Source organism: Podarcis erhardii, assembly GCF_964252035.2.
Source record: "Podarcis erhardii genome assembly, chromosome: 5".
NCBI lineage: Eukaryota > Metazoa > Chordata > Lepidosauria > Squamata > Lacertidae > Podarcis > Podarcis erhardii.
This window is the reverse complement of record NC_138509.1, coordinates 98,758,118-98,772,057: the sequence shown is the minus strand read 5'-3', so window position 1 is coordinate 98,772,057 and position 13,940 is coordinate 98,758,118. Positions and strand designations below refer to the sequence as shown.

Genomic DNA, 13,940 nt, shown 5'->3' with positions numbered 1-13,940 from the left:
TCGCGCTGTGTGTGTATTTCTGCGGCGGCTGGGGCTGCGTGCCTGCCACTCGCCTCCCAATGGCCGGGCCGGCCTCCTCCTCTCTCCTTCCTCCTCCTCCTCCTTCTCGGCCGGCTGTCATCCGGCGCGGCCCGGGTAGCCGCCGCCGGAGCGCCGCGCGCGAAGCCGGAGAGCGCCGGGGCTCTTCCAAAGGCGGGCGCGCGCGCGGAGGAGCGCGGGAGGCGGAGGTCCCTGGCCCGGCGCGCAAGATGCGCGCACGAGCCCAACGTAGGACGGTGCTTCCCTCCCGTAACAGCCCCAGAAAAAAAGGAAAAAAACCTGTCTGGTTCCGCCGGCAGCCTCTGCCGCAAACCCAGAGAGGCAGGCAGTTCCCAACATCTCTACCCCCGCATCGCAATTTCACATGTGCATGTACAGTATATATATATATACAGTATATATATATATTAAAATGGAGCTGCAGAAAAAAATATTTGCCATGATGCGTTTTGTTTCTCTCTTTAAAAATATGAATATATGGGGGACTCGTGTCTTTGAAAAATATTAGGAAAGGTGAAATCCTTCATCTTGGATACTTTGGCGATGCCGGGGGGACTTTATCACGCAGCAGAATTCTCCAGGGTGGGTTATATTTGGGTAGGGCGGGGTGAATAGAAAATGTTAGGGGACAGACCCTCTCGTTTATTTATATCCGCGCCCCTGCCTCCGCGGGGCGCCGGGTTGTTGTGTTTTTTCCTGAGCGAAAAATAGGCAGGTCCCGGCCCCGAGGAGACTCCATCTGCGTTCGATATCGGCTGGCGCGCGTCGGGTCCTGCTGGCGCGCGAATGTTTCTAGGCTCCCCGGCGTGTGTGTGCGTGGGGACGGTGACGGGGGGGGGAGAGAGAGAGAGAGAGAGAGAGAGAGAGAAAGGCAGCCAGCTGAGCCTGGGAACAGAAGCTGTGCCATGAAAACAGAGTCTGCCTGGTGGAGGTGGCTGTTGGATTAATATTAATCCCTGTTTTCTCTTCTTTTCGCCTCCCCCCTCCCTCGCCAGATAGCAAATGTGGCGACTTTATTTTCAAGAAACAATTAAAAAACGAGCCTCTCTGAAGGATGTAAGGAAGTCTGGTTTCCGAAACACGAGCCCAATTTTTAGAAGAAGAAGAAAAAAAACCCAGTGCATTTGAAAGATACATGTTCAGATACTGTAACAGATATGGGGGACACTAGAATTTAATCTGTAGATGTTATTTCTGGACGTTAGGATTGGTGATGGGGAGATCAGGCAAGCCTGGTGTGCGGTTTTAAATTTTTTTTTTGGGGGGGGAGGGTCTTTTTGCTCTTATTCTGGAGTCACCTACCTCGGAATAACAGACCCCTTCGCCAATTCCATGCTAGCCAAATTTTGCCACTCCGCTCCCCTAGACATTAAGCCTTAAAATAGGTGTGGGGAGATGGGAGACCCCAGCTTTCTCTACCCCTTGACTATGGAAGTGGGGCAGTTACCGCGCAGTTAAGCCTCGCTGGTTGCTCCAGGCTTCCCCTATCTCTCCAGAATGGCCCAGACGGCCCCTTTAAAAAACAAACAAACCCAGACGCTTGAAGAAGCGTTCCTGGAAGGGAACACAGGAATGAATAGAGGGGAAGGAGACGCATTTATTAACACTTACCCGTCTGTAAACTGATCTCCTTAATCCCTGCAGAGAAAGAGGGAAAATTTAGGATCTGGGTTTGGACAAGGTGGGGGTGGGGAGCCCTCTCCAAAGCCCTAAAGACCAGGGCAACTAACTGCCCCCTCTGCTGAGCCAAAGACCCACGAGTCAGGGGTGCCTGTTTGTTTTGGTACCCCCCTCCCCAAATTAAAATGCTTTGGAGGGCGAGAGCGGGGCCGTGGAGAAGGCGGCGAAGTCTTGTTTGTTTGCTTAAGGAACGGCCAAGGCGAAAGGAGATCGAGCGCAGCCAACTCCGAGAGTTCAATCCTCGCTCTCTCCCCCTCCGGCACTTTTTGTAAATTTCTTAAAGCGCCTCCTTAGAATAAAGGGGTCTATATTTACGGGGGGGGGAGAGAGGGGGGAATCATGTTCTCTTGGGGACAAAGTTATCCAGGTGTAAGGGAAAGTTGTTAGAAATCCAACCTCTTTATTAAAAAAAATAATAATAATCGAGGATTTCCCCGTCCTTCGCATGACAGACTGTGTTTAGGTGTGTCTTCTCCTCCGGAGTGGGGTGGGGGGGTGGGAAAACTTTGTTGTGAGTTGGAATGGGGGGGGGAGAGACTTCTGACTTAAATCGGTATGTTTGTGTGTGGGGCAAGATTGACCCCTGGTGGTTAAATGTGGAATAGCGGAGCAGGATCGCTCTCCCCTCCCCCCCCAACCTGCCCCCTATTTGGCAAATCTGTGGGGTGTGCGTACTGTATTGCAAAATAACCTCAGTTGTGGGTGCTGTGAAATGTAGAGAGCGCTGTTGGGATATGCCCTTGTGCTGTGGGTGAGGTGCTGCCTCTTATATAAAACCGCATTTGCCCAACTTTCACAACGCTTTGCAAAAGGCCTAGGGTTTGTTTGCGGAGTTTTCTTTTGGGCTTTGGGTCGTCTCTGTCCACCAGCAAACCCGCCCTGTGACCCTCAAATGAAGGGCTGTATCAAAATTTAAAACATGAGTTTAAAATAACTCCATGCCCATTTTGCAGATGGGGAAACTGAGGCTTCAAAACCACGGGCAGAGCAGGGAGTCTGAATATGGGTGTCTGTATGTCAGGTACTAGAGACACAGAAGGTCGAGAGGGTTGCCTTGTGCTCAGATCCTGCTTGTGGGTTTCCCCAGAAAGACATCTGGTTGGCCACTGTGAGAACAGGATACTAGATTCTAGGCCTGATCCAGACAGGCTCTCCTTATGTTCTTACGTGTGATTCTGCCCCGCATTTAAACTGTGTATATGAGCAATAGAAAGGAGTTTTGCAGGGTCTAAAATAGGAATGGGGAGCCTGTGGTCGTCTAGATGGTCTCTGGCCTCTTCTCCTCATCCTGTTGGCCATCCTCAGGCTGACTGACAGGCAGGTGTTGGAGTCCAGCATCATCTGAAAAACTTCAGGTTCCTCACTCCTGGGTCTTAAAATCAAACCAGGAAGCTCCAGGGTTTGACACACTAGAGTTTGGCAGTGGGAGAAACCTCCTCACCATCTAGTACAAGGCTTGTGTTTTTCCACTTCCCTCAAATCAAAACACAAAGAGAGGCTTGATCGGAGGTTTGTTTGTTTTTTAAAAAAAATTGTTTTAATTATTGTTTGCGACGCCGCAGGGAGAGATTTAAAGGAGGAATACAAAGTACAGTCTGCCTTCAACCCTTGGGGGGGGGTCCAAGCTTGCTTCAGAGTAAATTGAGGCAATCTGTTTGAAAAGAGAGAGAAACTGCATCAATAACTGACATTTATTCAGCTGAATGGATGGGTAACTACTCTCAAGTAGAAGGTCTTCTCATATAGGTAGGGGGGAAAGTGCAGAACTTCACCAGGGAAAGGGTCCATCAACTCTCAGGATTACCTTTGATTTGAAATCGGATACCAATAACAAACTTAGTTGGTCTCTAAGGGAAGTTTGTCAGACAGCCTGTAAAAGGAAATACATCTTTTTCACCTGAGTGTTGGGTCTTCTGATGACTCTTGGCTGCTGTGCAAAGATCACCTGGTTTGGTTAAAATCAGCCTTCATCATCCTGGTGCCCTCTTCCAGATAGGTTTCTGGAAGAACAGTAGCTTTATTTGCACCAGTGGGTTCCCGGCTCAAAGCATGGCCCCTTAACCTAGGCGTAGCCCACCTGGTGCCTTCCAGGTACTGGACAACAACTCCCATCAGCCCCTGTGGGAGGTTGATGTGAGTTGTAGTCCAATCTATGGAGGGCGCAAGGTCGGCAAAGGAACGAGCTTGTCTTCTCCTGCTTGAGGGTAGGGCTCAAACCGATGGATTCAGATTGCAAGAAAGCGAGATTCCAACTAAACATTTTGAGAGTAGGAGCTGTTTGAGAGTGAAAAGATACCTGGTGGTTTCTCCATCGTTGGAGGTTTTTTAAGCAGAGCTTGGATGGCCACCTGTCAGGGATCCCGCATGGCGGTAGACTAGATTACCTTGGAGGGTAATCGAATTTGACAATTCTGTGATACCAGAAGTCCAATGATTTGGGGGCAGCAGCAAGAGACCTACTTGTTGGAGTATGTCTCCCCATATGTGTCAACACCCACTGTTTGGCCTTGCACAACTTCTCATTTCAATGGGGTTTGCGCAACACAGTGGATGGAGCCTCAAGTTTCAGCTTCCCAAACTAAAGGATGCCAAGAGCTGTAGCTTAATTTTAAGAAAACTTTTTGAGTTCTGCAAAGGTGTGAAGAGGTGAGTGGGGGTGTTAATTGGTGGGGGCTGGGGTCAGTTTTGAAACTTGAATTTGGATATCGGGTGCTGGTAACTGGAAAGCCAGCAGGGCACATCAGACTTGCCTTTTTTTAAAACAAACAAACCAAAATACCAGTCAATCAGGAAAAAACCTGATCCTAGGATTTCAGCCATTTCAGTTTCAGGAAACGCGTGCTTAGCTCTCCCATTGAAATGAATGGACTTTCTGTGTGCTTGATAGGCTGGATTAATGGGTTTTGTGTTGCTCATGTTGCACTGAAGTCTCTGTGTGCAGAGGAACCCTTGGAAAATTGAACAATGCTTTCCACCTCCCTCCAAATATGTACTCGTAAGTACATATTTCAGAACTGGGCCTGTACATATTTCAGAACTGGGCCCGTCAAGGTTGGCTCTGCGTTGTCCTTGGCCAAGCCAGCACGCTTGGTTTTATCTGAAACATCTGGAGGGCACCGGCTTGGCAAAGGCTTGCTCTGCACTGGAAGAAATCCCATTAGCAACGTCTGAGCTGGTTGGAGTGAAATGCAACACTGGTTTTAGCACGGTGGTCCGCGTGCGAGAAGCTTGTTTACTCTTCCTCCTTCGTCTCCCACGAACTTTCACTTTGTTTTTTGGGTCAGTATCACTTGTGGTTACTGGGGAGGCAAGGGAGCGGGAGGAGGGGGTGAAGAAAGAGATGGCTTTGGGGAAGTGGTTACGGCCACAGAGTCCTGTTTTCACTCTCGCTCTCACTCTCCCAGTGGCAGGTTATATAAAAACTCTCTGTTTGCAGGTCCCCCTCCACCACTTCTAATCTGTTCTCTTACTCATTGTGGGCATAAAAACATTTATTATTATTATTATTATTATTATTATTATTATTATTATTATTAACAATAATAATATTAAAACCTCTTGCATGTTATGATTACTGATTTATTTTCTGCGCTCTTGATTCATTCATCAAACGATTCTCACGAAACCTAGCCACCCAAAACAAAGCTTGATTTTATTAAACCATTTCAGTAAATTTATATACTGCTTGATTGCAAAGAAAACCTCAAAGCGGTTTTCGTTAAAAGACAAAGCAATAAAATGACTGCAGTGCAAAATTAACAACAGTGAAAATTCTAAGATAGACAACTTCCGATTTGCTTGGGGGTCTTTATAACTTTGTGTGATAGCCCCAATGTGGGTCCAAGGTCCCCACCCCATCAAAATATTCCCGGTGGTAATGCTACTACCGTTTTCCCTTTCTGGGGGAGGGACAGGTGAAATATCAGGAAGGTCTGCTATGCGTCTGTAAGTCAAGTGCCCCAAATGAACCAGAGGCGTTAAGAAATTCTCCCCTTCTGAAGACGTCTGCGGTTGACTTCCAGACCTTAGTAAATTTGTTAGCAGATCCACTGTAATTGAGGGGAAATCTAATCAATTTCATTGGGTCTCCTTTAAGCATAACTTAAGTCTAGATCCAACCCTTTGTTGAGCCCAGGGATGGGGAATGGGGCACCCTTTAGGTGACAATTGCCAAACTTCTGTTGTCTACGCTCCTGTAACCTCTAGGTTAGAATATGGCAACGTGTTATATTTGGGGCTGCTTCTGAAGATGGTCTGGTAGTCATTTACTAGTCTGGTAGTGCCCCCTTGCCTCCCTCCTGCCTCTTAGCCTCCCCCCAGGTCCCTGCCCCAAAGTGTCCATTGATTATAGAATAAAATGAGAGCCAGCGTGGTATAGTGGTTAAGAGCAGTGGACTCGTAATCTGGTGAACCGGGTTCGCGTCTCCGCTCCTCCACCTGCAGCTGCTGGGTGACCTTGGGCCAGTCACACTTCTCTGAAGTCTCCCAGCCTCACTTACCTCACAGAGTGTTTTTTGTTGGGGAGGAAGGGAAAAGGAGATTGTGAGCTGCTTTGAGACTCCTTAGGATATTGATAAAGTGGGATATTAAATCCAAACTACTATTCCTCCTCCTCCTCCTCCTCCTCCTCCTCCTCCTCCTCCTCCTCCTCCTCTTCTTCCTCTTCTTCTTCTTCAATTAACTAGCCTGCCTGATCTGTAAGGAAATCCCCATGGACTCTAACCCTTAGTTCATCCTCTTTTGCTGCATCTCTGCTGAGGTTTCCCTTCCGCAGATGGCAGCTGCGATGTAGTGATCATACTTTCCCCAGGACCAGCTGGCACCCAGGATTTGAACCCAGATCCATAGCTGATCCTGTTTGTCAGAACATTTGCGTTTGAGCTTCCATCCCTGGTTGAAATCCAACTGGGAGGATTGCTGATCCCTGCGAACTGGCGGTGGGGAAGGGTATTTGTGAAATCACAGAATCCAACAGTTATTACCACCAGAAAGTTCTTTCTGAAGTTTAGTTGTTATCTCCTTTCCTGTCATTGGAACCCATTGGTTTGCGTCCTGCTTATAAGATGGCTCTCATATCCCCTCTCCTTCTCTCGGATAAACAAACCCAACTCCCTCAACTGTTCCTCATCAGGCTTGGTTTCCAGACCTGTTATCAGATCTTTCATATGTGTGTGTACAAGGGGAGAGTAATTTTCTTGAATATGGGAATTGGCCTTTGGGAAAGCAGCAACAACTCAAACATTTCGCACATGAGAGTGTGTCTGCATGAGTCAGGCAGCCTGTGTGATAAGGGACGGACGGACATGGGGTGCCCTGAGCAGGAAGAAAGGAGGGAGTGTTGGCAAGTCGGGGTGAGCAGTGGTTACATATTTTCATGCCCACTGCTCCTTGTGCATTTTTCTAATCTATGGGTTGTGCTGAAGAAGATTCTAGCGAAACAGTCAGATTTTCCGGGATCACTGTCCTACGTTGTTCTTCACTTACTACTTCGGCACCATGAACTCCTAAAAAAAGTTTTACCGCTTAGCCCACAGGATAGCATCTATTACTTTGTTTCAACCATAGACTTATTATACTTCTACGGACTTCCAAAGATTGGCAGACGTCTGTTCGTTTGGTTACAAATATATTAGAGAATTTACAAGTGTACACGTTTTGTTTTTGTTGTACTAAATCATGTATATTATGCAATAAGAATTGCAGTGCTATCTAGTATACTGGTCTTCGTGTTGCTTGTGTTATTTGTTGTGTTAAGTTTGCAACACAGGGGTTTGTTGTTCTGTAGGGGTGAGCACCTTGGCCCATGAGAATGGGTGAGTCAGAAATCCTTGCAGGGAGATCAACTGCTAATTTCAAGTTGCCTGCACCTTTGAGGGAAGAAGCACCACAGCTCAGTAGCAGAGCATGCATTTTGCAAACAGAATGTCCCAGATTCGAATCCTCAGCATCTCCGGGTAGGTCTGGGAAAATTATCCGCCTGAAACCACAGAGAGCCGCTGCAATTCAGGGCCGACAGTTCTGGGCTCAATGGGCCAGTGGGTTCCTATGTTCCTGTGCTCAGATCGCTTTAACTGACAATGCTGGGAATTCAACCTGGGATCTTCTTGCATGCAACCTTCTCGTAATGGTTTTGCATGGCCAGCATGCATTTGTAACTGGCTGTATTACTGTTTGTGCTCATGGTCAGCTGGTTTGTGGGTCTCCTGAGTTGAAAAGCAGAGCATGGATTTAGTAAAACGTGCCTCAACGCTGAGCAGGGTTGTGATGTTTTTAGAACGAAGCTCCTTCTTCACCCGGTGCAGAGTTAAACTGTGGAACTCACTGCCACAGGAGGCAGTGATTGCCGCCAGAGATGGCGCCCTTTTAACACTAAGCTTAGAACTTGTAGACATCTGATGAAGCTGAATGTTGGAAGATTCTGGATGGCTGGATAAAATGACTTATTCGTGAAGCACAAAAGTTAGCCTACGGAACTCCCTCCCACAAGAGTGGCTTTAAAAGAGGACTGGACAAATTCATGGAGGGTGGCTACTAGCCACAATGGCAATGCTCTGCCTTCCACAGTTGGAGGCAGCAAATGATTCTGAACGCCAGCTGCTGGAAGCCACAAGAGGGGTGTTGTGTTCGAATCCTGCTTGCGGGTTTCCTTCTGGCATCTGGCTGGCTACTGCGAGAACAAGATGGTAGATGAGATGGGGAACCTGGCCTAATCCAGCAGCCTCTCCTCACCTTCCTAACGCTTTGAAGAGTGGAGGAAGGAGGACATCGTACAAAGTTGCAGGCTTCCTTACCTGAGTCGTCGCAAAAAAAGGGGCTTCTCAGCTCCCTAGTCTTCTCCTTTTGGCAATTCTGAGTGGAGACCGCGTGCACGCGTGTGTGTCTGGCTTTTTGTTTTCCTGGTTACAGGCTAACAAACCTGCCCCCTTTCTCTGCCATTGTGTTTCCTAGAAGCATTTGTGTCTGCTCTGGCAGGAAACTGGATCATGCAGGAGCTTGGAACAAAATGCTCAGTGTGGTAACCTCTTAGGCGCACAATACAGGAGGGGAGGAAGCTGGCAGAATCAAAGTCTCTTTGATCTGCACTGACTAAGGAGTTTCGATGCTCAGAGCCGTGGTTGGCCTCCATTCTCGTCGCCCCCACCTCCATTTTCCTCTCGCTGCTGCTGTCGAATCTCAGGTCGCTTGTCTTAGACAGCAGACAGGGACGGCTGACTTGGGAAGTGAGAGAAGGAAGCCCTCTCAAGTCCTTCCACCAGGAGGGGGGAAACCCAGCAAGCGATCTTTGCTCATTGCGAGAAATGCTGTGGCGAGGATCAGTGACTTCCAAATTTCCCCTCTTCCGAGAACTCTGTCTGCATCAATCTGCGTGCTGCAGAACTCCTGGTTGGGGTCCAATTGCCTTGCATAGAGTTCATGAGCACCAGGAACAGTGCCCGTGTTCGAAATTAGCCGGGCACCAGGCGCGTTTTGCTACCGGTGCAGGTCCCATTTGTAACCACATGGAGATTTCTGGGCACCAGGTTTAAAAACCTCTGCCTTACTCTGTAGTCAATGCCGTTTCTGTTTCCACTGTGCGTGTTTCTTCTTCTTGCATACTGGGACAAGCAAATTGTAAGAGCAAGCTCAATATCAAAGAATCGTGGAATTGTAGCATTGGAATAATAATAATATTATAATAATAATTTATTATTTATACCCCGCCCATCTGGCTGAGTTTCCCCAGCCACTCTGGGCAGCTCCCAATCAAATATTAAAAACAATACAGCGTTAAATGTTAAAAACTTCCCTGAACAGGGCTGCCTTCAGATGTCTTTTAAAGATAGGATAGCTACTTATTTCCTTCACATCTGAAGGGAGGGTGTTCCACAGGGTGGGCGCCACCACTGAGAAGGCCCTCTGTCTGGTTCCCTGTAACCTCACTTCTCACAATGAGGGAACTGCCAGAAGGCCCTCGGAGCTGGATCTCAGTGTCCGGGCAGAACGATGGGGGTGGAGCTGCTCCTTCAGGTATACAGGACTGAGGCTGTTTAGGGCTTTCAAGGTCAGCACCAACACTTTGAATTGTGCTCGGAAACATACTGGAAGCCAATGCAGGTCTCTCAGGACCGGTGTTACGTGGTCCCGGCGGCCACTCCCAGTCACCAGTCTAGGGGATCCCAAAGGCCATTTAGTCCAACCCCTGGGCAAACTGACATTCTGCGTTGGCAACCGCAATCTAGATTCAAGGTGCCATTCGGCGCCTAGGTTATATATCTGAGTTTCTAAAGTTGGAACAGCCATAGCTCAGTGACGGAGCAGCAGGCAGAAAGAAAGTCTCCTTCCATCCCTGGGATATCTGCCTTGAAACCCTGGAGAGAAGATGCTGCCAGTCAGTGTGGGAAATGCTGAGCTAGTCAGACCAGCACTATGGCTCTATCTAAAGCAGTTTCCTACCTTCCTGCGTTTGCTAGAACTTTAGGATTTCAGCATCGCCTTGGGCGAGCCAAGAGCAGAGACAGGAGAGCACTTGCTACTCCTATGGTCACGTTATGCCGAGGGCCTATAAGTTGTCCTTCTGGGAGGCTTGTTTGCCATTGCAGATCTGCTTCCGGGGGGTGGGGGGAGCCTCACAACTGTGGCTGTGTTCCTTCTGAGGGATACCAGGTTCCCTTCGGATTTGCTTTGGCATTTGCATTTTGCTTTCCCAGAAACAAATGTTGGGCAAAAAGGTAGCTCAGAAAGATCGCAGTAGCATTAAGGAACAATAACACATTGTAGCCGCTGAACTATCAAGCCGAACAGCATATAGACAAAGCAAACGGCAACAGCAAATCCATCAAAACAATTAACACAATTCAGAAATGATGTATTAATTTTTTTCCGAGCAGTGATGGTGCTGAAGCATAAGAAATATACTTTAAAAATAAAAACCACCTTTTTTGGCGAGGGCGTGCCTTGCAACTGAAATGAAACAGTACGGAATGCAGTTAAAAATTCCTTCCCTGCAAGGCCTTGAACCCAGTGACCCTTTGGGTCCCTTCCAATTCTATGATTCCGTGAAAAAGAACCCAAATGCAGCAGAGGTGATGCTGCCTTCAGAAAGGGGGACAATCAAGAGTGTTTGGGGATGATGGAATTGCTTTGCAGATACTGTCCAAAGGCAGAGTTGGAAGAGACACCAGGCCTCATCTAGTCTGACCCCCTGCAACGCAGGAACCACAGCCAGAGAATCCATGACAGATGGCCATGCAATCTCTGCTTGAAAACCTCCAAGGAAGGAGAGTCCACAACCTTCGGAGGAATTCCGTTCCAATGTCTCAGAAAGGTCTTCCCAATGTTTTGTTGGAATCTCTGGACTTGTAACTTGAATGCATTGGTTTGGCTCCTGCTCTGCCTTCCATATCTATGGGCCTCTCCTGGTCTGCCCCGCAGAGGACCTTAAGGTCCATGAATAACCATAGTTTAGAGGTCCCGGGCCCTTAGGAAGTCAGACTATCCTCCACCAGGGCCTTCTCAGTGATGGCTCCGACCTGGTGGAATGCCCTGTCCCATGAGACCAGGGCCCTTCAGGATTTAACCTCCTTCCGTCAGGCCTGTAAGACAGAGCTATTCCGCCTGGCCTTTAATTTGAATTCAGCCTCATCTTTTATTTCCCTTCCCTTCCCTTCCCCTCCCCTTTTATGACGCTCTGAGACCCCACAGCTAATTCTCCCCTGGCCTCCTTGCTGGCCCAAGTAGGACCAATTCAGCCAGCTATCCCTGGGGATTATCTAATGCTTATTTCCCCTAAATTGATTTTTGAATTTTATTGTTATTCATGTTTCTATACTGTATTTTATGCTGCTTTTATAATTAAGTGTTTTAAATTTGTTGTTAGCCGCCCTGAGCCCGGTTTTTGAACCCGGAAGGGCGGGGTATAAATAAAAAAATATTATTATTATGTGGCAGCCCTTCAGATATTTGAAGGCGGCTATCTTTTCTCCCCGTAGTCTCAACTCCCTCATCCCCAACTCCCTCAACTGTTCCTCATCAGGCTTGGTTTCCAGACCCTTGATCATCTTGGTCACCCTACATTCCAGCTCGTCAACGTCCTTCTTAAATTGTGGACACAGTCATACAATTTCCCTATAGGAGTCTAGATTTCTCTTGTGCATGGTGAGAAATTGCATGAGCGTTTTTTTATCCTCTTTCCCCGAAGCATTGGGAGATCTTGATGTCTTATCTTTTATTGGGCCAGCTTCTGTTGGTGTAAGGATTTGCAGCTTAGGGAAGGCCGGGACATTGTGTGGAGCAGGAAGGCAGGCGATTGGATGATTGGATCCGGTAGCTTTCCATTCTGTGTGTAGCCATTCTGTTGTGCCAGCTGTATAAGTGGGTAGCTGGTCAATGATTGCAAGGCTGGCTTGTGATCTAAATTCCTTCAATAAAAGGAACTGCAAGAAGGGACTTGGGTGCATTTCTCATGCAAGGGTGCCCTCTTGTGGAGAGAAAGGTGGTTACAATTTTAGTGTGAAACTTTCTGACGAGGGCAAGCGCGATGATGATTAATTTTAGCGTAGCGGTTTTTGTTTCAAAGTGGAGGATGGCAGCTGAGTTGGAGATGCACAGAAAGGGCTCTCTCCGCCTCTGAAAGTGAGATCTGGTCTGGAGAGTTAATGGTCAACGTGCTTTCTTTTCTTCCTGTTGGTATAGGAAACAGGCTGGTCAAAAATAGCAAAATATAGTTCCAATCCCTAACTAGTGAATCACAGCTTCCCTTGATGGCTTTTAACAAGAAGCTCTGACAAACATCCGAATGGGTATATAACTGGGAGTTTGTGACCTGCCCCAGCCTTTGGTGCAGCTGATTTAAGCAAGGGGGAAAAGGCGAAAGATCTGCAAATCAGAACAGAAGGCTTATTGAGGCCAGTAGCCTTTTGTCCCGCAGCTGCCAACCAGATGATGACGATAATTTAATTCATATATCGTTTCATGCCCAAATAGGCTTCCGAGTGGTTTACACAGTGAAGCCACCAATTACACAAACATTATATCACCCGTAATTAAAACGCACTATAAAACAATCTCGGTAAAACAACCCAACTATTAAAAGTGGAAACTCTGGTCGAGAGATCAAGAAATCCCAAGACGCCTCTGGGTTGTCCACAAACAGGTGGTGATGAGGGCATATCAGTGGGCGACTGGAGCAATGTTGTGCACATTTTAGCAAAGCAGGAGTAGGCTATGAGCAGGAAAGGGGGTGGTTGCCTTTAGAAACTGAAGGAGGAATGAGGAGTTCTGAAAGGGTGCTTGCATGTTCATGGGGTACCGTTCACAAGGCATGAGATCCCTTCTACCAACTTTGCAGGAGTTGCTAAACTTTGAAGGCCCCCAGCAAGATTTTATTTTTTAATCTTCCGCAAACCATGTCCAAAATACCTTTGAAGGAGGAATGAGGAGTTCGGAAAGGGTGCTTGCATGTTCATGGGGTACCGTTCACAAGGCATGAGATCCCTTCTACCAACTTTGCAGGAGTTGCTAAACTTTGAAGGCCCCCAGCAAAATTTTATTTTTTAATCTTCCGCAAACCGTGTCCAAAATACCTTATCAGCTCCTATGCAATATTTTTTTGCAATTGTGGCAAATCTTTTTGCAACATGATTGATGTTTTCGCTAGACTAGACTCGTTATTTGTTTTTAAAATTCCTAATAAAAAACATTGATTTTTAAAACATATCAAAAGTTTTCCCGCTTGAGCGCAGGAATCTGGAGGCAGAGCAATTGGCTCGCTGGCTTTTGTTGCTGTCCATTTATTTATTTCATGGAATTTATACAATGTTTGATGGGGTTTAAAAAAAATATCCTCAGAGCACTTTACGAAAAGATAAAACGGGAAAATCAAGAAAAAATTACCGCTGTACCTCGAAAACACACTAAAAGTTAAAATACTGAAACAGGTTAAAACTCACGCCAAGTTTCTCAGCATCAGGATAGGCTTGAAAAGAATACACTGATATCAATAGGCAGGGAGTTCCAAAGGATAGGCACTGTCACACTCAAACATTGAGTTCTTACACACGCTGAACAGATGTGATTTGGCACCTGGGCTGCCCGTTCTACTGATTGAAGAGATCAAGTGGGCACATCTAGGATGAAGCAATCTCACAGGTAAACTGATCCCAAGAGGAACACCTTGGATTTGGTCTGGTAGCTAATGAGCCCAGATGTTAGGCGCTGGCACACCTGTTCTAGCTGCCGGTAGC

General features: G+C 47.3%; 1 protein-coding gene across 8 annotated transcripts in view; it reads left to right on the top strand.

Annotated features, from left to right (window-relative positions):
- The window catches only part of BCL6 (BCL6 transcription repressor), a 79,465-nt gene that overhangs the window by 46,014 nt on the left and 19,511 nt on the right, over positions 1–13,940 (top strand). For 3 of the 8 annotated variants that reach the window (XM_081862408.1, XM_081862404.1, XM_081862405.1), the window contains exon 1: positions 13,126–13,845. The exons of the other annotated variants lie outside the window; for them this stretch is intronic. The gene's annotated coding sequence lies outside the window, so the exon portion shown is untranslated. Of the gene's footprint in view, positions 1–13,125; positions 13,846–13,940 lie in introns of those variants that run through there. 8 annotated transcript variants of the gene reach the window in all.